Below are 27,683 nucleotides of genomic sequence, written 5' to 3' on the forward strand. Positions count from 1 at the left end.
CAACTTTTCTCGCAATGTTTTGGCGACATTGTGGTGGGACACATTGTACGAAACATTTCGCAGGGTAACAGCGCCTTTAAGAATGGATGGATGGATGGATGGATGGACGAACGAACGAACGAACGAAGGAGCGAGCGAGCGAGCGAGCGAGCGAGTGAGTGAGTAAGTGAGTGAATGAGTGAGAGAGTGAGTGAGTGAGTGAGTGAGTGAGTGAGTGAGTGAGTGAGTGAGTGAGTGATTGAGTGAGTGAGTGAGTGAGTGAGTGAGTGAGTGAGTGAGTGAGTGAGTGAGTGAGTGAGTGAGTGAGTGAGTGAGTGAGTGAGTGAGTGAGTGAGTGAGTGAGTGAGTGAATGAACGAACGAATCTATTAGTTGTCTCGACAACTGGCTTTTCTGCCAACTTCTCAAACGTGAACTGATACTAACAATGGAAATCAACCTGCTATAAAATATTACAAACTTCATTACGACTAGAAACATCACACGGCCCCTAATTCAGGAACGCCTCCAAAAATTGCTTCTTTACTTAGGCCTTAAAAGGTGGGAGCTTGTCTATTCCAGGAAGAGATTCTGGAAGGTGATTCTAAAGACGTATTACTCGAGATACAAATGACCGTATATTCCAAAATGGCCTACATTTTAGTATTCTTGGTTTGCTTGCAAATTAGCCCTTGCCTCGCTCAACGATAAATTTTCTTTTGAATTTTTATAGCTTAAGAACGAGGCAACAGGGGCGGTCATTTCGGAATAAGGTGTATTAAGAAAATAGAACGAACAATTACAGTCATGGTAGAGAAAATACAACAGATGGAACAAAATCAAAGTTATCATATATATACTGACGAATCACCCGAAAACGAAAAACAAACAAACTAACAAACAAACAAACAAAAATATAAACCAAGTAAGAAGCAAAAGTGAAAAACAAGGAAATACCTGTCCAGTGCTTTGTAATACTTCTCAAGATCAGCATTTGCCATTTCGGTTGTCTGTGATACAATTCAAACAACAGCTGAATTTATAATCTTATTAAATGGATCAAAAAGCGGGTGAATTGAAGTCAAAATAATGTTTTCAGTTAGGACTCGCCTTAATTGCGATGACTTGCTCTCTGTGCCTTTTCTCGGCGTTCTTATATAAGTCACTTCTCAGTTCTCTCTGGCATCGCCTCGCATCATCCTCGTAACCTCTTAGTCGTCCCTCATAGTGGGGAATCTAAATAGCAAAACGTTTCAGTTAAACGATCGCTTGCAATGATGAGAATGGATAAGCATATAAAAAAGTTTCTAGTTAACGGTTCCAGATCTCGGTAAAAGCCAGTTTTTCGGCTGTACACTCTACCCCAAGCCAATTACATACCAAAACGGATATATCACAAACCCATTAACCATTCAAACCACTACGAACGCCATCAACTCCATACGAACAATCCGACAGATTTTAAGAACCTGGAAATGTTTCATATAATTGGGTCTACGGTTCATCGTTGTCATCCGAGAAGACCAGAGAGCCTTGTAATTTACACTTTCCATTTTCTTTCGTTTTCTTAAACTTGACAGCGTGTTGGTCAGGACGGATTTCATTCCACCACTTCCCGCGCCAAAGTTGGTGCTTTATGGGTGTTAACAATCTTTGAAACAAACGGAATCATAGTGTTGAGGTCAGAAGCACATGATCTTGAATCGCGTAACTCGCTACTATTTTCCTGGAACAAAGCTGGGGATTTTAGGACACCAACTGAATTTTACGCCCAAATATGAACAAAAATAAGATCGAAGCTGCACGCACGGGAAAATGCACGAGCTACGTTACATCCCAATAAGGAAATTTCTAACTGAACAAAACCCAATCTCTGAACCAGAGTTAAACTCTTCAAGGTCATGTGCTTTCGGTTGAGGCCTCAAGTACGTTACTGTCGTAAGTCTGGTTTTCAGTAGCGACGCAAGCACAAGCGCAAGCATGAGAGCGCTTATTTCACCGTTTGCGTTTTCTTGCGTCGTGTAAAAACGAAACGCAGCATAAGCACAAGGAAATTTGTTACGATGCAGTGTGGCCCAGTGGTTAGGAAGCTTGCCTTGCGATCCAGGGATCCCGGGTTCAAGACTCGCTCTGACCACTCGTTGAATTTGTTCCTGGTAGTCCCTGCTTCAACTTCTGGGCTGCACTTGTAAATAGCCAACTGGTTTGCCTCCGGCCAGTTGGGTTCTTAACAGTTGTTGTTGTGTTGTCGTTTCGTTCATTGTGTTTCATTGGCCCTGAAAATATGGGGAGCGGTCAATTAAGTATGTATTGTACGTCGATCTGGCCAATTAAAGCACTCGTTCCAGATTCCCCGCGTCTGAGTATTTGAACTAAATGGCTGATGCCGTGGCTGATTCTGATGCTTATGTCGACATTAGTTTTCTCTAAGCATAAGCTATACTTATGCTTCTGCGTGTGCTTGCGCTTGCGTCGCTAGTAAAAACCTGGCTGTAGTAGCTAAAAAAAACAAAACAAAGAGAGATAAGACAGTGAGGGGTTTAGATAATCATGCTGGATGCGATAGCAAAGAATGGGAAACGATAGCTGACTGAAGAATGCTGTAGGCAACTCAGCTATGGTGACCGAGGACGTGACACTTTCACAAGTTTGTCTTGTCCATTCAAAGACGCATGGACGATATTTTACCGTTGTATTTGTTCCAAATCAAGTGCTTATGTCTGAAAAATACAAAACAACTGATGTCCAAGATTTCTTACCTGACAAGATCCTGGTGTTCTCCAAACTTTTTCAGTTCTTCTTTGACATCAGCTATCCTCTTGTCGATGTTTTGAGTTTCCTCTTGAATGCTTTTCAGTTGAATGTTGTCTTACAGTTCGCGAGCCCGGATCTACAAGAGCCACAATTCCCGGCCCAGTAGAGTTTTGCGAGCAAAAAAAATTTTCAAGTGAAATTAAATCTCTAATGCCCGACTTCAGTCCTCGAGCCTCTTTTTACTACTTTCATGCATGATGCTCGTTATCTTCTCGTTCTTAAACCAACACAGAGCAACTATGTGCAATTACCTAAAAAAATACGGTTCATAAACGCAGTGCGGACGAACCTACTGTGGGGTGTAAAACATCAGTTCTACAAAAAGAAACAGATATAGTCGCTGAAAAGAAAATCTAACAAGAATTAGTTTAGAATTGAACTTACGCGCTATTTAATTCTATTCTGATTCTTCATTTGCTTTTATTATGGATGCTGATATAGACAATATTTTAAAAAGAAGGAACTTACTCCTTTTTAAAATATTGAAAAACTGGTCACGGAGAAACTGATCAGAAGGGGTTTGATTAGGAGTAGTTCCTCGTCTTCAATAATAAGAAACTTACGCATATAAACCTACTGAATATTCTGACCTGCTGTTTAGCGATGTCTTCTTTCAGTTTATCGATTTCTGTTGAAACAGCTTCTTTCTCACTCCTCAGCTTTTCCGTTCGGCCGGCCAATTCCCGTAAACGAGCTTCGTTGTCTTTTAAAGCAGTGTCACATCCTTGATTCATATACCTATACGTAGACACGCAAAAATGAATTGGTTTCAGCAGATGAGATCAATTCTGTTTTGGCCAAGTAACGTTTCTTTAACTTTGATACAAAGAGCAGTCGAGCATACATCCTAGCCGCTTTCGATTGCCTACACAATTGAAAATAATTATAGAGTGCAGAGAACATTCGTTCCCTAGATTTGGTCTCGGGTTTGCATAACTGTTGAGAATTCTCCCAACTGCGCTTGGCAGTTAGATGAGGCTATGTAAACATGGAAATCGTCCTCTATTGCTTAAATAACACAACAAAATATAACTTTTTGAGCGGTTGCTTTATCTCAAGAGAAGCACTTGCGGAAGGCAGTTTTCTATTAAGCAATGGTCATTGAAGCAGATTCAACCAAGCCTTTGCCTGTTGGGTGCATCTGGCAAAATAGTCCAAAATGCATGTGGGGCTTCTTTTTTATGGTGCAAACAGGGACAGTCTGAATTATGTTGATCTCTTTTTAGCTGACTAAACATTCACTCTGACGAAGGGCTAACACTCGAAACGTCAGCTTTCCAAATCATTCATGGTGGTAATTCCACCTTTATCCAAATATGTGATAAAACCAAATTCTCCTGTTAACCGTGACACTGTATGCAATCAATGTAACATGGAGACAATTTAGCATGTAACGGGGTCCCTCATGCGTGAGCCCAAGTGTTGACGCCTGTCGAAGAATAGATTATTGGCTAAGCTCTTCTGACCCTACAATTTACCAGTTTAATAAATTATATACTAGCCCAAACAGCGATGTGAAAGTTAACCAACAGGTACCCAATTTACTGTGGCCATAGTAATCCTCTGAAAACTGATCATGAGAACCCAAAAGTTGTTTTTCAGTAGCTGTGTACCAGCAGGAGAATCCTTTAAGCTCTCCTCCGGATAAGAAACTATCCAGAAGATGCAGGTTGTCAAGACCACATGAGATTGAACTTGACAGGAATTTATCCATTTTTTGGATAGCCCCCCTCCCCCCATTATCCCCACTTTTCATCAGGGGCGGTAGTCCCTTTTTATCAGGGGTTGCTCTCAACTGAAGCCTTTTGTATCAACCTTAGTTGTATGATTTTCTTATAACTAATGCAAACCGACCTAGCATGTGTCGAAGAAGTTGACTTTAGTAATGACTTTGTGAAATTCTCTGGTCCTCTCTCAAAATCGGATATAACAAACCTGTCTGAGCGACCATCACATTGTTAATTTTGAGGTCAACTTGAAAGCAACACGATATCCTAAGCCTTCGTATAGAGTTTACGAGTACAAAAAAGCGAATTTCAGGGGCTTGAATGAATTTATAGCGAAGTCATCTTCTGAATTCTTTGCATCGGACCCAAGGGAAAACTCTGTGGAGCATAATTGGGATGCGTTCAAAAATGCCGTAGTTGATGGCATTTCTCAGTATGTTCCTCAAAAATCTTCAAAGCCAAAGTACAAGCTGCCATGGATTACTCCCATGATTAAAAGAGAGATGCGCAGAAAGGATCGCCTTCACAGGAAAGCTATTCGCTCTAAAAATCAACAACACTGGAATGCTTTTAAGAGCCTACGAAATCAAGTGGCAAAGCTGATTAAAGAATCTCATAACCGTTACCTTAACGACGTTATAGGAGACAGCTTGACTGGCAACCCCAAAAGGTTCTGGTCCTATGTTAAGTATAGTAAATCTGAAAACCTTGGAATTTCTCCACTTAAAACGGAAGATGGGATGAATATCACAGACAAAAATAAAGCAGAAACTCTCAACTCTTATTTCTTTTCAGTTTTTACTCAGGAGCGGTTTCCTTTACCTCAAATGAGCCCGTCACCTTTTTGCCCGATTGCAGATCTGCTGTTTTCGCCCGATGGAGTCGCTAAACAGTTAGCTAAATTGAATCCCTACAAGGCTTGTGGGCCAGATAATTTACCCGCAAGAGTGCTCAAGGAGATCTCACAATCGGCGTCTACGTGGCTCGCCTTTATCTTCCAACAGTCATTTGATCTTGGTGTTGTACCGTCGGACTGGTCGAAAGCCCTTGTTACTGCAGTCTTCAAGAGAGAAAATAAATCAGATCCGTCTAACTATCGTCCGATTTCTCTGACTTCCATCTGCTGCAAAGTCATGGAACATATTGGTCTCAGCCACATGGCTAAACACTTGTCTGGCAACAACATCTTTATTAACGAGCAGCATGGCTTTAGGCAGCAGTTCTCTTGTAAAACACAACTGATATCAGCGTTGCATGACTGGGCAAAGTCAATCAACAGCCGTAGTCAAACTGATGTTATGCTGCTTGACTTTTCTAAAGCATTTGATTCAGTTCCTCATCAAAGACTGCTACTAAAGCTAGGCTAATATGGCATTAGAGGAAATATGCTTATGTGGATCAAAGCCTTTCTGTCAAATCGTTCACAATCAGTCTTAATAAATGGTACGCAGTCCTCTTCAAAGCCAGTCCTTTTTGGGGTTCCGCAGGGCTCAGTTTTGAGCCCCGTCCTATTTTTGTTATATATTAACGATATCCCATCAACTGTCAAGTCAAGCCTACGTCTCTTCGCTGATGATTGCATCCTTTACAGAGAAACCTATGATGCACAATATTGTTGGACTCTACAAGATGATCTTAAACAATTATCATCTTGGTCAAATATTTGGCAATTACATTTTAATGTTAAGAAATGTTATCATCTTGGAATAACTTGCAAGAAAACCCCGATTGTGTATCAATATTCTGTGGATGGTCAGCTTATCTCTAGAGTTCCCTCAGCAAAATACCTCGGAATCACAGTGACAGAAAATCTTTGCTGGAATGAGCATCTTAATAACATTTGCAAAAAGGCAAATTCCACGCTTGGGCTGCTGCGTCGTATCCTGAGCGGATGTGACCTAAAAGTGAAAGAAACAGTATACCGCACGTTGGTACGTCCTAAGCTTGAATATGCATGTTGTGTGTGGAACCCTTACACCAAACACAATATTTATCAACTTGAGATGGTTCAACATCGTGCAGCAAGATTTGCACTTAGTGACTACTCTCGCTTTAGTCATGTCACTCCAATTATTGAACAACTTGGTTGGTTGAAGCTTGGTTGAAGCTCGTCGACTCCTCTTCCAAGCTAGCATGTTCTATAAGATCCTAAAGGGACATTAATGTGGTATTAGCTTTCCTCCCGAGGTGCAAGAAATCAAAAGAGCTAGTAGGTTACCGAATAGTCATCCTTTTCAGCAAATTAGTGTTTTAAATAATGTTTATAAGTATTCCTTTTATCCAAGGACGATAGTAACATGGAACAATCTACCCATTGATGATGATGTAAATAAAAATAATTTTAAGTGTGTTGCTCTTGCAGCCATTAAGGACGTTCGCGCGAAAATTTTTCAACATTGATTTTTTTCTGAAACTTTTATCACTGTAAGATGATGAGTTAATTATGTCAGAAATGTAAAAAAAAATGGGGATCACCAACTTCGTTTTGGAGAGAACATGCCCGGAAAAACACCCAAAATGTGACAAAATCGGGCTTCGTTAGCGAATAAGGCCGCTGTCTGTAAACCCAAATATATTGCAATTAAATCTTTGAAGTGAAATCTTCTCTGCCAAATATTGTTTAAGTGGACTTATTAAGTGAATTTAGTCAACTGGTGAGGTTCCTTAAAGATCAAGTTCGCATTTAGCGACCACAGTTTCACTCGCCTTGCAGCCGCAAGATGGCAAGATTTGATGTCCCGTGAGCAGAAATCTTGAAATTTTTAACTTCCCACATTGGTTTTTTGTTCATTTTTGGACAACTTGGAGATAATTGTAAATAAAATCCGTTTCTGGAAAGAAAAATAGGGGTCACCGAACTTCCAAGACCGTTAAATCCAGGCAAAGCTATGGCAATGGCCTTTTGCCCTATCATCTCATTTTATTACTTAGCGCGCGCGCTCGTGTATGACGTGCGTGTGCATTTGTGTGCGCAGTAAGGATGCGCAGAAACAATTGGTGCGGACGTCCTTAAATCGTTCGAATAATGCTATTTATATGTATACATAATTGTACTATTTCCCTATTTTACCATTATATATATATATATACTTATATTTAATTTTATTTGTACGTATACTTTGCTTTTAAACTCCTAGTATAGTTATTGCTGTTTTAGGAGTAAACTCATTAAAGACTTAAAGACTGGACATGGAAGGTATCAAGTTCCAACTTTAATGCGATATTATACAAAGAAAATATAATTACAAATTTCATTATTGCAATAAGAGAATGTAACAAAAAAGTACGCGATAACCGGGTTAGCTGTTGGCCTAATCTTTTCTTCCTCGACACGGGCATATTCAAAAGGAGTCAAGGCTTTGCGTTGCTAAACACATGAACAATAATTACGCTGTAAACACATGAATCGATCGAGCTTAGTCAAAAATCCTGCGTAACATATAACCAGCTGACCTTTCTCCTTTTTTTCTCGCGTCCCACACCTGGTGAAGGACGGGCTCTGCTACAGACTTCCTTCTTTTAGATCGGATAACCGACTCGTGCTGAGCTTTCGAATGAACTACCGTCTTTACAAACTCCTGAAATGTCGTGACCGTAACGTAGCAAGATCTACATATTCGCGATTGTAATAAACCATCGTCGACAGAAATTTTCAAACCAGAAAACTGTTCTCGATCCCGTACGATTCCTTCCCTAATTGTCTTTTCACCAAATAAATCCAAAGGATGGTTGTTACTAATAATATATCTTTTGCAAGTACGGCAAACAGAAAATAGAATCCCTTCGGCCATTCTCTTCCGATTTCTTCCGGTTATCATTTCTATTGTGTTCCCATCTGACCAATCAGTGACGAGAACGGATAGGAACCTGCCAGAGCTCTCGATCCGAGGCGCTGGCCAAGAGGATCGCAGCTCTGGGAACGAGAATGGAAAAGTACACGCAATAGTTTCGTGAAATTTGAGCTCTTTTGATAATGGCGTACCGATGTCGAAAGGTCACATAAACATAACGACAATATATTTTTGGAAGTTAGCGCTTTAATATTATCTGCTATCACTCACAAACTAATGTTTAAAAGACTAATTTGCGTAATTTGCCATCTCTATTGAGGAAAAATTAGACAATCTGGTCGTTTATTTTGATCTCGAGTTCTCAAGTGTACACGGGTCACGTAAGGTGAGGCACTCATTGTCAAATCAAATCAAAACATTTTCTACACAGAAATTTCTCTCACACACGGTAACTTGAAATGGATGGCTCCTCATACCTTTCAGCGGGCTTTCTGGATACTGAAGAAATCCTGGACTTATAATTCGTAGCGAATTCAAAGTTTGGCCAAATGCAACTGATAACAGTCGATTGCGTTACAATTCACAAGGAGACCGCGGGTCAAAGAACTATAAGGTTGATCACGCTAAGGAATTTAAAGAAATATTTTGAATAAATATAAATTTGGCATGAGCTGCTATTACTCTGAAAGACGTTACTGTTGTAATTATTAATCAAAGGGAACCCATGGCCAAACTCGTGGATTAAGTAATCTAGAGATGTAACATGTTGGTGAACTTGCAATTATTGGTCAATTTTCGTCTCATACCGTGCAGTCGCTCGCGCGATTGCTATTTCAATATGGCGATGGGTTCGGACTGCGCGGTTGGTAATATCTGATCCGCTAATCGCCCTTTCTCGCAGTCGGAGACTGAATTACGAAGGACGCAGCTCAACCAGGTCGGATCGACTGAAACTCAACCCACATACAACATTTGTTGCAGAGGTGGAAGGCGTGATTGATGTCCAAGGAGTACAGCACAAGAATTCTATCCAGATGGTCACCCATCCAGATATCAACCCCGTCCAACAGGACTTAACTTCGGTAAACAGACGAGAACCGGTGTTTCCCTTTGGTGCTAGCCGGACACGGCGTCGGGTTCGGGTAGTCTCGTTCGGGCCGACTAATTACGAACAGTGTCTACACCTGAGTGAGTGAGTGACACATTTGCATATCGGAGTCCCCGCAAGAAACCCGTTTCTACGCTTCGCCTATCCACGAGTTTAAAAAAGAAAACTAAGTCGGGCTCGGACGGTCGGAGAGAAACTGAACATGTCCTTATATGGTGACAAAACATAATCTCATTTGTTTCGGTATTTATTAGATTAAATACTCTGTCATTTTGAACTTCTTTTACTTTACCTTATTTGGATCATGATATCGAAAAATACCCGCGTCACTGAATTTAGTATGCTACAGAGGCGTCTGTTGCGCGGAGTTTGTTGTTTGTTGTTAAATTCGCATTGGACTTTCAACAAGAGAAATACCGTGATATCGTGTTTTCAGTAAATGTGTTGAAACTCGTCTCGGGAATGGCATTGTGTGAATATGCTACTCAAGTTGGCGGACAATGCGGAGCTAGCGCAGATAATCCAGGTAGCTCTCAATGTAGGGCAATCGCAAAATGTGACAAGGACATAAGAAGTCACCTGAGGTCTTTTGGCGCTGGTTTTGCGGATTCAACAGTAAAGACTGAGGCAGAACTTCTTCTTGCCAGGGCAGGTATGCATAAACACAGATCTTTGTAAATGTGAATTTGGTAGGCTTTTTGCTCAAGCCAGAGTTAGACAGTGTAGTGTGTATATTAGGGGATTGGGGGGGGGGAAGGGGGGGGGAAGGGTGCTGGTGGTGGTTAATGATGTAACGATATACCTAACAGAAGTAATCATAACCCTAATTTGAAACACTACAGGGAATAGCATATTTTTTGATCAAGCTTATTTCGGTGTAAACATACCGTAATAGCTCAACCACCTGAAAACTCCACGCTCAAGCCCTCTGGTGGACCCTGGCCACGCCTACAGATTCTAATGCTTGGACTGAATGTAAACGAAAACACTCTTTGAGTGGGCATTATGTATTATGAGCGTTTTTTTCCTTACATGTGTCACTGACTTCCTTTGGCGCGTTTGTACTACCTACGAAATCCACATTGCAAATAGAGCGTTAATATTCAAAAGATTCTTGTCGTAACCATGTCAGCAATTTGTTGTTTCTACGTCAACAACTTGCAAAGCGCTTTACAAATACCTACCTTGAAAATTACTAAAATTGCTATGGGTAATTGTAATCTTTCTTTTAACGGCTAGTGCTGTTTTGGTTGCTTTTTGGCGCTAAATTTGCCGTTTACATACAGGAAGACATATAAATTTTCAATCACAAAATTATATTCTTTTCAAAATCTCACCCTCGAGTTTATTCTTGAAGTATTCTTAAAATTTCGCACATTTCAGCCTTGATATTCCTGTAAAATATATTCTTATTAAAAAAGTGTATTTTAAGCTAACTAAGGATAATCGAACTGAGTTTGTCTAGATCTCACCGCCCCTTCTTTTTTTAGGGATATTCGACATCAGCGAAAGCCACCTTAACATCTCTATTTGTCCAAAACATCGGGATGCATTTGGCATACGCTGGCGTTGCCGAAAGCGATTCTGTTCTGTTCCGCCAACATGGGCACCTCATCAGGCAACGCAAATAAAAGGAGATCGGAGTATTACATTTGTCCAGTCGAAACTTATCTACAAGATGACGTCAACTGTAGTTCCTATCGGATCTCGTAAGTACTCTAGTATGGGTTTTAGTCAAAGTAATCTTGTAGTGAGATGACTGTTTCTTCTTACAGCTTGCCGTGTCTGTAGAGCGATAAGAGGCAGTCTAAATTTCCGCTTGCTGCAGATTATACACGAAAGCCCATTAATTTTCAGTGCTGTAATATATGAATATTATACTTGTTTTATTGTTTGCAGCAATATGCAAGCTTTGCCGTGTTTTCAAGAGCTGAGTAGTCCAGATCTCACGCCCCGAACTCAAAAGACGGAGACTGTAGCCGATGAGCCACTAGCTGAAGAGCCATCGCGGCCAAACGAGTCCAACGAAAGTGAAACTGTAAGTCGAAGGAAAAAACCTAGATACGAGCGCATTATATTTAACAAGTATTCGCCGCAGGCGGGGTGAATAATTGTTAAATATAGTTAATTTTTACTTTCTGTGCAGTTGCTGGAAATGCAGATGGTTAATTAACAATTATTCCATGAGCGCGCGTTGGATATGAGATGATAGATAGCCAATGAGGCGCGTAGCGCCGAGTTGGCTATAATCATCTCATATCCAACAAGAGCGAGTGGAATAATTGTTTTATTAAAAACGCCTCCAAAATGTAGAAAACTAGACTACAATAAAAATAAAAAGGCCCAAAAAATCACGCGTATGCTTGCCGTGTCTGTAAATCATGGTATAATGGCTCATAACCCATGATGGCTTACCCAATCAAAACTCTCGAATTGCATTATCCAATGACCCAGTTTTTAATAAAATACCATATCTAGACTCTAACTGAAGTGCGTTGTATACAAAAGTTTTGCTTTCCGAGATAGCTTTTGAATTTAGCTTTTAAAAAATGGGGAAATGCTATTGAAGACTGGGACACAACATTTAAATTGCTGGTAGCACAGACTACAGTGATATGATTTACTCATTTGTCATCTTCATAACATTATAGGATAACGCGGATGAAAGTAGCAATACAGATGTGCTGTGTCTGGCGATGGAAAGTATCATGATCGCATCAAACGACACAAGTCTGTATGTCCCGTCTCAAACGGAAACGAGTGGCAGTGAACTTCCAAGTGATAGCAGAAGCAGCGGGAACCTCAGTCTTCGCCGAACGAAGCTTAACGAATTCTTGGCTATCAGAGGAAAGTCTACCACAACAGCGGAAACCTTGGGCTAACATGTTAGGTAGGACAAGGCATGTATACGTCACTAAAGCAAGAGACGCCGTCGTGGCAAGACTGGAAGTGATTATTCCAGATGACGCTGGTGGCCTGTGGGAAGCATTGAAAGAGTCTGGTGAAGTTGAGAGTGCTTTGGGTGTATTGTCTGAACCCCACCCTGCTGATGACAAATATCTGAAGTCCCTTGCTGAGGTATACCAAAATGCATCCAGCTGGGACAAGCGACGACAAGTTCTCTCCGTCATGGCCGACCTTGTGCCATACAGTCTTATCCAGCGATAGCTACCGAGTATCACGGAATATCGAGTGAAGAACGCACGAGAACACGGAAAAAAATACGGGCGTGGCTCGGCTGTACTCCTGTCCAAGAGCCCTCGTATGCGTGTTAACTATGCTCAACTAGACAACTTCCTAGAATTTATCACCAGTCCACACGTAGTAATAGACCTGCCTTTTGGCCAAAGACTAGTTTTCCTGGCAGATGGAAGTCTTCTAGAAACGCCAAATCTCATAAGAACAATGATACTAGAGCGAATTGTGGCACAGTATACGCAATACTGTAAGGAAGTCAACTTTACGCCGTTCACCAGATCAACCATGCTGCGTGTCTTGTCCTCTTGTGCTGCAACGGTACGAAAATCACTTCAGGGGCTCGATTACATAGCGGCAGACGGCGGAAAGGCTTTCGACGAACTGATTGAAATGGTACTAAAGCTGAGTAATGACGACAGGGTATGGGTAAGCCGCTTGCAGAAGGTGCTGAAGGAAGCTAAGCAGTACATCAAAGGCGATTATAAGGTACGGAGGAGGGCGATATTATAGCCTTATAATCCGTGTACAAACTTTCCGTAAAAATACTTCGTAAGTGTGTACTTATGTGTATGTATTTTGAGGAAGAATTTGAGCGATGTGATAGTCAGGCGTAGAAAAAGATCCGCAGTCATTACCATAATAGACCTGTATTGACATGACTTTAAACCTGCCTTGAACGCTATGGGCAGGGATTCCGCCATTCGTGCAGAGGGAGGGGGTATATAATGAAAAGCAACGGCCAAAATATTGAAAATCTAAGAAATGTAAGGTTTATTGAAAGTTAGCTTCTCAGCTAGTCAGTCAGTCAGTCAGTCAGTAAGGAGGTTATCTTTTTTTTTAATCTTGTTTGTAGATATCGTTATGATAGGTTTATGGTTTCCATTAATCATTGTATGATGCTATATATGACGATGGCGTAATTTGTTATCAACATACACTGACATACCCTTTTGCTGCAGGTACATGTTTCAACTCATGCAACCACACCCGACCACTGTAGCAGTTACGCCCTAAGCGACCCCAAAGATCAAGCTTTTCGATCGGATTGTGGCCACTGCCATGAAGACAGGTGCCCCTCTTGTGAGGTGCTTAAGGGTGCTCTAAGGCAGATTGAAAGTGTTGTAGCAGAGTCCCCACTAACGGAAGATGAACGGGATGACATGCAGTATACTTTCCGCCTTGTAGTGCAGGCCATAGAGTCTTGGAAAGCGCACCAACTTCGGTCTTTGCAACAAGACAAGGCAGGAATCACTGCTCTAGAAAGTCTGGATGAGTCATCGGTACTAATAACCCAGGACTGGGCTATGAAGTGGCTACCACAAAGATACCGGGAGACTCAAGCTGACTGGTTCGGCAAGAGGGGTATCTCGTGGCATGTCAGCGTAGTAGTTCGGAGGTTGGCCGGTCAACTGGAGCAGCAGACCTTTGTCCACATTTTAGAAGAGTGCAGCCAGGACGCCCATGCTGTTGTCCGAGTTCTCCAACACACACTGAGGTCACTGAAAGTTGAACATCCCAAGATAAAGTTTGCGGCACTTAGACAAGACAACGCTGGGTACTACCACAGTGTGGCAATGCTATCAGCGTGCCGTCTTATAGGGACGGCAACTGGAATCCATGTCAAAAGGGTCGACTTCAGTGACCCTCAAGGAGGCAAAGGCCCTTGCGACAGGATAGCCGCTACCATCAAGACTCAAGTGCGACAATACATTAACGAGGGCCACGATGTGCTGACAGCGCACGACTTTAAAGAAGCCATGCTGTCTCATGGAGGGATTAATGGTGTTCGTGTAACTTTAGTCACTGACTTCCTCGAGAAGCCACAACAGGAGATGATAGGCCGCTGGGAGGGAATCAGTAGCTTTAACAACTTCCTCTACCAGGAGGAATGTGTCACAGTTTGGAAAGCATACAACATCGGGAAGGGAAAAAGTATCCCATGGTCTCAATTACAAGGTAACCACTACAACTGAACAAAAAACATCAATGGCAGCAGAATACCCCTGTTAAATTGGGGACACCTACGATATTTCAAATATTAGCTAAAATACAAATGAGTCAATAGGGTCAAATTAAAAATGGCTGGCTTTTCCATTGACGATTTCCTATTTGCGATGTGTTCAGTACTGCACAATGAATTAATTCGTGCGACTTCTTTTCTGATACGACAAAACTTCAGCTTATGCTCGCTTTTCAGCCATCCTTCTCCCTCCCCCTCCCCCAGATCTCAGTCATTTTTCATCCTAGGATGAAAGTCATTTTCTCAACGTAATTTTGATTGTTTGTTGGCTCTTCATGAATTTTTTTACTCAACTCTTAATTTAGATACTATTAATTTCATTTTATTATGTACATGATTTAGTTTCAACGCATTTAGAGGAAGGATGGAAAGCTAAGGTGTCCAAGGGTGGGTTTGCGACATGTTCTAGAGGAAAGCGCGAACCATCCGAGAAGCCTGAACACGTTGAAGGTGAAGAGGACACAGGTGACGGCGTGGACCAGGAGGCAGAAGAGGATGGCGAAGGGGCGGATGCAAGCTCGTTGTTGTCATGTCCTGTTGAGGGATGCATACGCACCTATCAGAAGTACCACAACCTGGAGTGCCATTTGCTCTTCGGGAAGTGCAAGCTCGTTTCAGAGAAGTATACCCTTTTAGATACCGCTAAATTGGCGAACGCTGAGAAAGTTCAAGAGGGTCTCACTACTCAGCCAACACTAGCTGCCCCAACCACCACTGAAGTCTCTTCAGAATTTCCCTTGGTGCAAGGCTGGGCTCTAAAAGGTGCGAAAAAGTCCACCCGTTTTAACCAGAATCAGCGTCAGTACCTCGATAACAAGTTCCAGATTGGACAGGAGAGTGGCCTAAAAGCCGACCCTGAGAAGGTGTCACGGGACATGCGCTATGCTAGAAGGGACAATGGTGAGCGTTGCTTTCACGCGGAAGAGTTCTTGACTGCACAGCAGATTCAGAGCTACTTTTCACGTACTGCTGCAAAATTGAAGCACGCAGTTACCACTCAGTCAGGGCATGACTCCATCGACAATAACGATTGACAGGCGGCCCAAGAACAGGAGGCTTACTCGTCTGCCCGCTTAGCTGTCCTTCGCCAATGCGAGCTGTTGCACCCCATTGTCTATGACACGCTGAACATATGTTCCTTGTACAGCAGCAACAAGCTGACCAAGCTCAGTGTTGCACAACTGAGGCTTGTCTGCAGCTACTACAACATGAACATAGAGGAACAACAATCAAAGCGAAAAGCGCCTTACATTACTTTTCTCTTGGATCTTGTAGGGTCCTGTTCTTGCACTAAGGTCTAAAGAGTGCTTGCGATGTTATCGGAATGTAAAATATCCTCTGATAATGTTAATTGTCCCATCTGATATATTTTGTTTTCATACAAACTTATACTGATATTCTTCCAACCGGAATTATTCCATCTCTTGTACCGTTTATTCCGTTCCTCTATAATTTATTAAAAGCGTTTTGTTGAAGTTATATAAAATAATCGAGAATGCCAGAGTTTTTTTTTATTTGTATTCTACAACCGAAATCGTAATTTAGGGTCGGATATGAAGCGACAGAAAAACAATATCGCGCCCACAATCAAAGTTTCTGTCAGCGGTCTCTTGTAACAAAGACTGTAACGCATATATTTCTGCCGTTGACAGTGAATTTTGTAACGGTCGAGAATGCTGATCCAGCGAAAGATTTTTCAAGGCTAATACAAGGTACGAAAGATGCTGTTCTCATTTTAAGTGTTAGAAAGCCATGTCGGAATGACAAATGTTCCGATTTGATTTCATTAAGACTGCTTTGACCTTGACACCCTTTTACCCGTTACAATTCGAGGTCTAAAAAAAAGCCAAACTTTCAAATTTTCCTTAAAAGTTATAGCAATCAAGCAGAATAGTCTTGTAAACATTAGTTTGTGAGTGATACCAAATATTACTAAGCGCTGAGTTTCGAAAATATATTGCCGTTATGTTTATGTGACCTTTCGACATCGGTACGCCATTATCAAAAGAGCTCAAATTTCACGAAACTATTGCGTGTATTTTTCGATCTCAAAAATTGTATTTTAAGTAGCCCATGGTTTTGAAATGGATTTTGCAAGAAAAAATAATGCTCTTTCACGTGGAATAAGCCTCGATACACCAGGCGAGGTACCAGTCAATGATTTTAGGCCCTTAATTTTGTGAAATTTGCGCAACGAGAAATCGATCGAATTTTTGTAAATACTGGAAAGTTTGTCAAAAATTCAGTTTTAATTTAAACTGAGAAAATAACCACTCAAAATGTGTATTATGGTCTGCCTTATTTGATTAGTTACTTGCTGTTTCGTAAAAAAGGTGTTTTAATTTTCAAAGAAGGTCTCAGCCGTATCAGACGCCTAAAACCAGGCCTGAGAGCTGCGAAACCAGGTTTATCTCCGTACGTCCAAAATATTTATCGGATTGAGGTAAAATCTGTATTTCTAGCAATAGTTCACCAAGCGCTTTCTTGAGATTTTTTTTCAGATTTTTCGTTTTTCGCTATTGCATGGCCCGGTTGAAAATTAAAGCGGCTTAAGTGGCAGTCTCTCCAAAAGCGGTCCACTCGACTTCGGGACCAAAAATAATTTTCCCTCATTTTTTGTCAGTGAAAAGGATTTGCCACATATATATAAAAAAGCAATTTATTATTTTCCAGTTTCTTATTTTTGCTTTGCTACGAGCCAAAATTGAATTTTGGCGGAACTGAGGTTGCCGACCGTGATCAGAAAGGTAAAATTCACCGATTTTGTGAAGCGTGCTACGTCCCCTAAAATGCAGCTCACAGAATTTCGTTTTCATACAAATTCTAAGGTACATTCATTACTTAGACTGACGAAATATGGAAACTTTTCGGAAAATTCTAAGCTTACCAGAGAGGCTGGAAGACACCCTACTCTGAGGCCTTTGTTCACCTACTAAAATTTAGCCAAGTTTGAGGAAGAAAATCTCAAAAGTTGGGTCTAAATGAAGGCTAAAAAGCAGATCACAGTAAATTTCTTACCTTAATAAACCGTTCCATAAGTTCAAACCGCTGGGTATCTCCTTGGATTGCACGCGACAACAGATTAAAATCTGCCACAATCAGTGTATTTACACAACTATCGCTCGTGTCAAAGTTCATTTGCATAACCCTTGCACTCGGTGAAAATATGTCTTCTGCCGTTCAGGTTCGTTTGTTGACCTTCTAAGTAGTGACAAAAAGCCTTCTTTAGTAAATGGATAAGCTGGAGATCCAGTTTCGAGGTGCAGGTTGCGTTAAAGTTGATCAATTCTCAAGACTTGCGAGATACTCCAAAAGTAAATAATGGCTGTCACTAATTAACCGTTGCCGTCGTTCTGACAAGCTCCTTTGGTACATTCTCCCACAGATCGACGGAACGCTAGGAGAAGATGAAAGTAGTAAGTTTTTATTTACCGTTTTTATGACAACTGAATCCTGTATTACTACTAGCCTAATGACTACTACTAGGAACTTGAGCGTAAAAACAACAACAACGAACACTCGCCGGTTATCTCTGAGAGGTGAGTTGGTCAAGTGCACCTGAATGAACACGACAGGCTTGAATGGAACCATGTTTTTCGATGAATGGTCTGTACTTCTGTTTCATGCTTGATCGCTGCTTGTATTTTACAATCAGCGCTAATGAACGTCGGGATCCGTTGATGCCACGAATGCAACACTAGCCTTATTTGTCACGATGTCAGGACTGTCTGCCCGAACAGCAATCAATCAAAAAAAAAGCAATTGAATCCTTTTGCCTGTAGTTCAACGCACACCACATTCCATATTTTTTTTCAACAAAAATTTAAAGCCTTGGTAACAGTTACACCGCTAATTATCGAAGCTGCGCTGATGATGACTAGCCACGGAATCAATTTATAACATGAGCATTATTTCAACATGTCCAAATTTGTTGGAAATTTCAAAATGATGGCACGTGTCCTTGAGCATCTTGACTCATTGAATCCCATAGTTTTTAGCTGATCGCTCAGAAACAAGGGGCCCTACTGCTTAAAGAAGTTGATAATTATACACTATTTATGACCAAAACGGCTGAAAGCCTTACCCTTTGGGGCTGCACGTACCTATATAGCCCATACGGGGAGTATCCCCAGGCACCCTCCTTCGAGCAAGGTAAGACGGCATGTCCCATCACTAAACTATTTGTTTCGCCAGCCTGAAAAGTCAAAGACAAACTAGTTTTATGGCCAACAATGCTGGGTCCTGCTGGAGAAAAAACGGTAGGGTACTAGTCCTATAATCAACAAAGCCAGAAATCGCTCTCTCAGCATCTGCTGAGTTTCTTGGCCCTATCTTTTGATTTTCTTCATTTTATTCATAGGTCGATCATTGGGTTTTCTGTGAAAAACGAACGCCTAATAACGGGAAAGAAAAAAATGAATTTCAGTTACATATCTACTTTGAGATCATATCTCCTTTTTTGAGGAAAAGTATAAGTCGAAAAGGTGTAATGATTGTCGTCGTTCGGTGATACTGACAGGATTACACTAGTCCAAAAATTAAATCAATGGGTGGGTTTATCAATTTCAATATTGAAATGAAACGAATTTTTCTTGACAAATCTATTCACCAGCGCTAGCGCGCGCAGGGCAGGAGATCCTCCATAGCTGGTAACTGGTCACCTTAAAACTTGTGTGACATTGTGACAAATACGGCTAGTGTTGCATTCGTGGCATCAACGGATCCCGACGTTCATTAGCGCTGATTGTAAAATACAAGCAGCGATCAAGCATGAAACAGAAGTACAGACCATTCATCGAAAAACATGGTTCCATTCAAGCCTGTCATGTTCATTCAGGTGCACTTGACCAACTCACCTCTCAGAGATAACCGGCGAGTGTTCGTTGTTGTTGTTTTTACGCTCAAGTTCCTAGTAGTAGTCATTAGGCTAGTAGTAATACAGGATTCAGTTGTCATAAAAACGGTAAATAAAAACTTACTACTTTCATCTTCTCCTAGCGTTCCGTCGATCTTTGGGAGAATGTACCAAAGGAGCTTGTCAGGACGACGGCAACGGTTAATTAGTGACAGCCATTATTTACTTTTGGAGTATCTCGCAAGTCTTGAGAATTGATCAACTTTAACGCAACCTGCACCTCGAAACTGGATCTCCAGCTTATCCATTTACTAAAGAAGGCTTTTTGTCACTACTTAGAAGGTCAACAAACGAACCTGAACGGCAGAAGACATATTTTCACCGAGTGCAAGGGTTATGCAAATGAACTTTGACACGAGCGATAGTTGTGTAAATACACTGATTGTGGCAGATTTTAATCTGTTGTCGCGTGCAATCCAAGGAGATACCCAGCGGTTTGAACTTATGGAACGGTTTATTAAGGTAAGAAATTTACTGTGATCTGCTTTTTAGCCTTCATTTAGACCCAACTTTTGAGATTTTCTTCCTCAAACTTGGCTAAATTTTAGTAGGTGAACAAAGGCCTCAGAGTAGGGTGTCTTCCAGCCTCTCTGGTAAGCTTAGAATTTTCCGAAAAGTTTCCATATTTCGTCAGTCTAAGTAATGAATGTACCTTAGAATTTGTATGAAAACGAAATTCTGTGAGCTGCATTTTAGGGGACGTAGCACGCTTCACAAAATCGGTGAATTTTACCTTTCTGATCACGGTCGGCAACCTCAGTTCCGCCAAAATTCAATTTTGGCTCGTAGCAAAGCAAAAATAAGAAACTGAAAAATAATAAATTGCTTTTTTATATATATGTGGCAAATCCTTTTCACTGACAAAAAATGAGGGAAAATTATTTTTGGTCCCGAAGTCGAGTGGACCGCTTTTAGAGAGACTGCCACTTAAAAGCGGCTAGCAGCACAATACGTACTAGACATTGGGTCTGCGCGCTCAGCAGGCAAAATGTGAAAATTTCCATTCAAGGGCCTTGAATTAGGTGTTCAATCGTTAAATCAGTTCTGCTATCGCAGGACAAGACAACGAAACAAAAAAGAACGGCGCTTAGATGAACCGTCAAAAGGTCCATTGCACGATTACTCAACTAAAAAACAAGGAATGATTTAAAATTCAAAATGATGGCCCAAGTTTCTGAAAGGACAAGGACGTCACCAGGGTAAAACGGACATCGATATCAATGATTTTCACGTTTACAGAAAAATAATCGAATCGAAAAGGCATGGAAGAAACAACAACCGCTAAGGCAAAGGCAAACATCCTTGTTTAAACATGCCGAGGAAATGAATAGCCAACAGGTAAAGCAACCTCTTTGACATCTTTTATAATTCGTGTGTGGACAAGCATAAATAACAGCGACCCCAATCAATCATCAAGACAACGAACATGGATGTCGTTTTTGTACAAGAAGCCAAAGATCGACCAGCTCAAATGATGATTCTTAATGGGAAATCTAGTATTAATTAAAACAATACTAGCGGTGGATTCCTTGAAGTTGTACGAGACAATTTCGGTATTTATGCATGATAATGCAAATAACATTAAAACAGATAAAGCCTCCTTTTGGACACCCGTTGATAAAATCATGAAAGCGGCTACTATTTTAACACAACCATGTTTAACGATAAGGAGAAAAAATGAAGGCTAAACTTCAGAATACCCGGCCACTTATTTGCATAAGAATAGGCTCTATTGTATTAAGTCGAAATGAAGATGGCAGAAAGCGAATTTACCATTGCCCAGTACGATTCGAAAAAGCTAAAAACATGTTAATTTGCATGCAAAGCACATGTAAACAAATGCAGAATTACTCCATAAATGGTGCAAAAAGTGTCAAAAATTCAACGTACGATAAAATTGCCAACAGCACCATGCAGAGGGACGAAAACTCAACACTGAAGTCTCTCTCGTCCATGTCATCTTCATCGACAGATTACAAAGGATTCCTCAATTTCTGGACCTGGGAATCTTATGGTTATACTTTCGCAAGTTTATTCGGCATTTTCGCTTTGATCTGCCTCGCTGTTATTCTTCAACAATGCCGGCATAATTCACACAGCCGAAGTATCCATGCTCGCTTTTCCACAGTGCAACTTTTCCTTGCATCAACACTTAAAACAGTTAGTCTGCTTTGGAGTCCAGTGATATTGCACAAAGAGTCCAAAGAAATAATGACTGCAGCTCTCCTCCTGGATTGCATCTCAGTAGCCTGAAATCTCTCTGCATTCAGCATTCTACTTCTCGTATTGCTAGAAACGACCCAGACGTCGCTTGCAACTCCAAGGTTACAAAATCTAAGAATACTACTGGCTATCACTTGTGTTTTCTCGGCGGTAATGCTCTTCTTAAATTTAATGGCTTTGTGGAAACACAGTTTGGAATGGTACTTTGCCTCATACCTGTATGTCTTTATGCCGTAGCAGGGTACAGAATATGGCAAAACTTAAAATCGTCGCGAAGCCAAAGGATCCACATTGGAGAAGGCAGAATAAAAAAGATTATTTCTCTCATATTCATATCACCGGTTATCACGTTCGCTACATTACTACTTAGTGTCTACATGGCGGCTAGCGATTACGGCATCCTGATGGAGTTGGAAATATCAGCACGCTCAAAATGGGCGCGGTATATTGTTTTGGTTCTACTAAGAACCTGTGAATTAATTATAATGCTAATAATATTTGGAATGATAATACGAATAAAACCTCAAAGACGTTCGGCTGACGATGTACCAGCGCAACAATTAGGGACATTTGCTAATGACTAAAAAGGTAAACAGAGATTTAAGTTAATTTTAAAAAGTACCGACAAAAAAAATTGTGGTATCGACCATGCCGAACGTTCTGACGTCGAAGTTATGCAGCGACATAACGGCGGTTTGACACTGCAAAGTTTTGCAGAGGAATGCTTTGAGGATCACTAGACACTTTTGGAGAGAATACCTTTATTTGACGTGATACGTAAATCTCAATTACTCTTCAATACGATTTGCTATAAAAGATATCAGCGGTCCCTCAAGTTGTGTAGGCGTCCTGTGTACTATAGATTGTTCAAAGTCAATTCAAAAATGAAATTTGGAAGAACAAATGAAAAGAGAAAACCGTTTGTTATGGGCGGAGATTTAATTTCACAACATTTATCAAATTTGAATTTTGTTTACCTAATATGCAGTTTAAACTCCCCATAATTAAAAAAAAAAGGTTTTTTTTGTTTTTTGTTTCATATTCAAGCTATCTGTTATTGAAATCATTACACAGGAATTTTAATTCTACCTTCGTATTTCGGCGTTCTTCTCACGCACTTTATCCCCACTTGTTCTAATTTTCTCAAGCTAAGAAGGTAAAAAAAAAGAAAGGCCCAAAAAAAGAAATTTTGCGCAATGTCAAAAGCCTAAACCCTTTCAAACAATGAACCCATCCTGGTCAGAGTTTTTCTCTGTCCTTGTGTCGACCCATTTCCATTGGTAGGGCTAACGCTCACACGGTCTACATGGGTGGATAACGAGCACTTCACATTACCCTCAAATAGTTAAGTCTGTTGAAATATAAAGTGCTACACGGCCGACGTTTGCAAAAACGTAACCCTTCCTTGTACTTGAACATATTCATTATCGTGACATTGACATCTCAAATTCCAACAACCTGCTCCCGTCGGACCTTGTAGCTCAGTCGGTAGAGCAGTGGTGATCTAACCCGAAGGTCGTGGGTTGAATTCCCAACCTGGTCAGAGTTTTTCTCTGTCCTTGTGTGGGCCCATTTCCATTAGTAGGGCTAGCGCTTACATGGTTCATATGGGTAGAAAACTTCGCATTATCCTCTAATAGTTAAATGTCAATTTCGGCCTCTCCGGGAAGAGAAATATTTCTGTTCTCAGCAATATAGGAACCCAGGTATTTAAAATCGTTAGAGTAACCGTTTAAATATATTTTCATATGGTTGATATCTTTTTTTGAGCACTGCGGTCCCTTGGGAAACTGTATTGCAAGGTCGTTAGCGCCTATTTACACGTTGGAGTTTCTATTGTTTACACAAGGGTTTCTAAGGTTGGTTGTTCGCGCCACTTTCCATTCACGCTAGCGACCCAGAACTTCGGTCTTTTCTTGTAGAGATTTACTATGGAGAACAGCGACAGTTGCTCCTCGTATGCGTGCCACTCGCCCTCCCACCCTCCCACCCTATTTATTTCTCCTTAATTTTCTGATACTGCTTTGTCTCCATTTCAGGCCGTAGAGAGTCTAACTTCGATCAGAGCAAGTGCTTCCGGCGCCACAGACTCGTGCCACTGGGCAAGGGATTGCTGTTATGCATGGCTCAGCCAAGGTGGTGGCGGATCCAATAATGCCAGCATGGCCGACGTGCCTGGATTTACCTACAAATGCCACACCGGATAAAATCCAGGACAGTGAGTCCTCTTCTGAAGGTTACGAAGACTTAGTTCAGGTACTGCGGGATAATGACGCGTGCGAATTTGACGATAGTAGCAAGTTTAAGGTACAGGTTAAACGAAATTTGCGTAAGAATTTGCACTTCGGGAGGGGCATCGGTGCATCTCCTTTCATTTTGAGCGTCATAGAAGAGGGTTATAAGTTACCTTGTTTTGCTTTTCCGAAACCCGCAGCTTTTAAGAACAATAGATAAGCGCTAGAGCATGCAGAATTTGTTAAGAGTGCGTTAAAAGTGCCTTTTCAGTCTGGCCGCGTTATTCGGTGTGCCGTAGCCCCGTATGTCGTCAACCCTCTTTCTGTATCTGTGCAGGCCAACGGTAAAAAGGGGCAAGTTTTGGACTTGAGATACGTGAACAGGCATTTGCAGAAAAAACGTATAAAATACGAGGATTGGAAAGTGGCCATTTCATATTTTGAGTCGGAGGCTTACATGTTCACATTCGATCTTAAGAGCGGTTATCATCATAAAGAGGTTGCAACCGATCACCAGTGTTACCTAGGTTTTTTCGTGGGTTGACCCCGTTTCTAGGAGACCGCAATTCTACCGATTTACGGTCTTGCCCTTTGGGCTTTCCTCCGCGCCACATATTTTCACTAAAGTTCTGAAACCAGTTGAGAAGCACTGGAGGTTAAACGGGGCACGCATTGCTCTTTTCTTGGATGATGGTTGGGGTATAGCCAGAACGCCTGACGCATGCGCTTCCCTCAGCATAACGATTAAAGATGACTTGCTTAGTGCAGGCTTTGTGTCTAACGATGATAAGTCTGTTTGGGAGCCTTGCCAAAGTATTCTCTAGTTAGTTATTATATGGCAGTGATAGTGGTACTATTGAAATCAGTGAGAGAAGAGTTGCGAAAATAGTTTCAACACTTTGCTCCATCATGGATTGTGAGTTTGTGATTTCTGCTAGATGCCTAGCCTCGTTTACTGGGCAGATAGTTTCTACTGGTCCCGTGGTGGGGAATGTAAGTCGTATTATGACGCGACATTGTTCTATGTCTTCCGCGTGCGCACCTTATTGGGATGCCCTTTTAGAACTGGATCAATACACGAAGGATCAAATTATTTTCTGGAAGGAAAATATTGATTTTGTCAAGTCCAGGTTTTGTTTTTTGGACAGAAAGCCTCACGTGTTTGGCTTTTCTGATGCCAGTGCAACTGGTTGTGGCGCAGTTATCTCTCTTGATTCGCAACGCGTTTGTCATAAGCTTTAGGATTCCAGCAAGGCCTCCAGAAGTTCGACTTGGAGGGAACTCCCTGCCATAAATTTTGCAATCTAGTCGTTTAGTTCTGTGCTCCCATGTAAAATTCGGAGCCTACCTAAGGAGCAAGATTAAGCTTGAGATTCAATGGATACCCAGAACTGAGAACGAGAAGGTGGACTTTATCAGTCGCCTTATCGACGTTGACGACTGGCAGCTAATTGAGAGCTTCTTCGCCACTTTAGAAGAAGCCTGGGGACCCCATTCGGTTGATTTTACAACGCCAAAGTGAAAAATTTCTTCTAGAGATTCTGGAATCCTGGAAGTGCCGGTGTTGATTTTTTCGTTCAGAGCTTGGAATCAGAGAACTGCCTTGTGGTTCCGCCAGTACATTACCTAAAAGTTCAAAGGGCTTTGTTAACACTGGTGATCCCGTTTTGGCCATCGTCTAGTTTTTGGCCTTTAATCGCCTGTACTTATACTGCTGCTTTGCAAGGTTACGTTCTGGAAGTTGGTTACCGTGCTCTCATGTATGGCACGCGCAGAAACACAAATTCCCTTTTGGGATCGAAATGTTTCTGTGGGCAAGTTGCAGGCATCAGGTTTGATTTTCGTTCAAGAGAAAAAGAGAATTACATATTTCGAAGGTGAAGTAGCTACACATGATGTGAAGGCTGGTGTATGTATATGAGGAAAACAAAAAAAAAAGAAAAAAAAAAGAGGAAAGTACGTGAAATTGAGCTGATAAACCAGTTATGAAACCAGGTATGAAACCATGAAAGTTGAGAGACGAAGTAATTCGTGGATATGGTGTCCTTACAATGATATTGAGACTAGCTTGTTTGAGGGATAAAGCTTGAACGTATGGAGATTAAAAAAGGGTAAGAAATAGAAGAAGGTAAAAGTAAAGAGAAGTGGAGGAGAATAATAAAAGGATAAGCAAACGGAAAAAAAAAAAAAAAAACAAGAGAAAAAAAAAAAAAAAGAAAGAACAAAGGCAAAAAGAACACAGAGGAAGAGGAGAAGAAATAAGGTAGGAGAGAGATTGTTGATTGTTGCAGTGTAAAAGAAAAAAAAAAATAAAGAAAAAGAAAAAAGAAAGCGAAAAGAGAGAGAAAAGCGTTTATCTGTTCATTTCTTTGGAGAGGACGAGATTTTTTCTGTTTCTTCCAGATTGTCTTCGCTGCCAGGCCTTGGAAGTTAGCTCCCGCTCAGGTCATGGTCGATAGGTGTGTTTTTGTCAAGATGTTAGTAAAATCCAGAGCTGATTCAACCGCCAAGTAGTATAAGAAGATTTCTTGCATGGTGCGGGCAGAACTATGTTGCTGACAGTTATCCTTTTTCCCCTGCTGTAGTGACTCTTTATTTATTCCAGCTCTTCGCCCACCAACACAAGTCACACTCGGTTCTGGTCATGGTGCATGCCGCCCTGAAATGGTTCCACTCGTTTGTTCCTATTAACGGCCCAAATCCGCTTGATGACGAGTGTGCCAAGAATGTTATCGAGTCGGCAAAGAGGAGGGAAGGCAACCCCATTTTGAAGAAGGACCCGATCAGCACGGAGCTCATCAAGAAAATAATTAACAAGTTCGCCTCTGAAGGGGCTTCGTTGAAGGATTTGTGAATTGCTACGTTCTGTACTTTAGGTTTTGCGGGTTTCTTCCGCTTTAGTGAGCTTAGTAATATTTTATGTAAGCACATAGTTTTTCTTGAAGATCACATAAAAATTTGTTCCCCATAGTAAAACGGACGTTTACAGAGAAGGAAATTTTGTGTACATTGCAAAAACCCTTTCCTATTATTGTAAAGTCTCTATTTTGCTTAGATACATGCGTGAAGCGAAGTTGACTCCAACGAGCGATCTTCCGTTGTTCAGTCCTTTAAGTAAGACCAAGTCGGGATATATGATGCGTTCTTCGAGACTTTCTTATTCGAGGTGCCGGGAAATGTTCAAGGAAGCTCTCAGCGTCCTGGGAGGCGATCCAAAAGTCTATAGTCTGCAAAGTTTACGATCGGGTGGCCATGAGATTATTTCAGTCGTGATAAACGACGATTCCAAAGTTGTTTCCCAGAGATTATTGAAATTGCACGGCCGATGGAAAACTGATGTGGCAAAAGATATGTATGTTAAAGAGGCCGACTTTAGCCGTTAAAGTGTGTCGCTTAGCCCAGGTTTGTAATGTTAAGTTCCGCTTGTTGAAATTGAGTACTTCTTGTATACTATGTCCATTAAAAGTTGTGTTTTGGGTTCGCTTGCGATCCTCCCATACCTGTGGTTCAGTTTGTTTTATGGATCTATAAGATGAAAATGATTTACGTTCGTTTGAACGTAGTGAATTAGAACGTAAATAAATATTTTACAAGACGAAAACCGACATTCAACTTCCCTTGAAGAACGAAGTATGACAAACGAACCACGAAAGAGTGAAGAGGAAAGACAAAAGA

At 41.2% G+C, this 27,683-nt stretch overlaps 1 protein-coding gene and 1 long non-coding RNA gene across 2 annotated transcripts in view; one reads left to right on the plus strand and one right to left on the minus strand.

Annotated features, from left to right (window-relative positions):
- Positions 1-27,683, minus strand: part of LOC138020570 (DNA repair protein RAD50.L-like) — a 53,514-nt gene that overhangs the window by 23,514 nt on the left and 2,317 nt on the right. The window contains exons 4-8 of the mRNA XM_068867535.1: positions 22,864-22,922; positions 3,383-3,530; positions 2,738-2,868; positions 1,089-1,214; positions 936-988 (exon numbers count right to left, since the gene is read on the minus strand). The gene's annotated coding sequence lies outside the window, so the exon portion shown is untranslated. The remainder of the gene's footprint in view (positions 1-935; positions 989-1,088; positions 1,215-2,737; positions 2,869-3,382; positions 3,531-22,863; positions 22,923-27,683) is intronic.
- Positions 20,762-27,505, plus strand: LOC138020577 (uncharacterized). Its single transcript, XR_011126325.1, has 3 exons — positions 20,762-22,362; positions 23,814-24,030; positions 26,412-27,505. It is a non-coding gene; the product is annotated as an uncharacterized lncRNA (long non-coding RNA).

Source organism: Montipora capricornis, chromosome 2, assembly GCF_036669925.1.
Source record: "Montipora capricornis isolate CH-2021 chromosome 2, ASM3666992v2, whole genome shotgun sequence".
NCBI classification, from domain to species: domain Eukaryota; kingdom Metazoa; phylum Cnidaria; class Anthozoa; order Scleractinia; family Acroporidae; genus Montipora; species Montipora capricornis.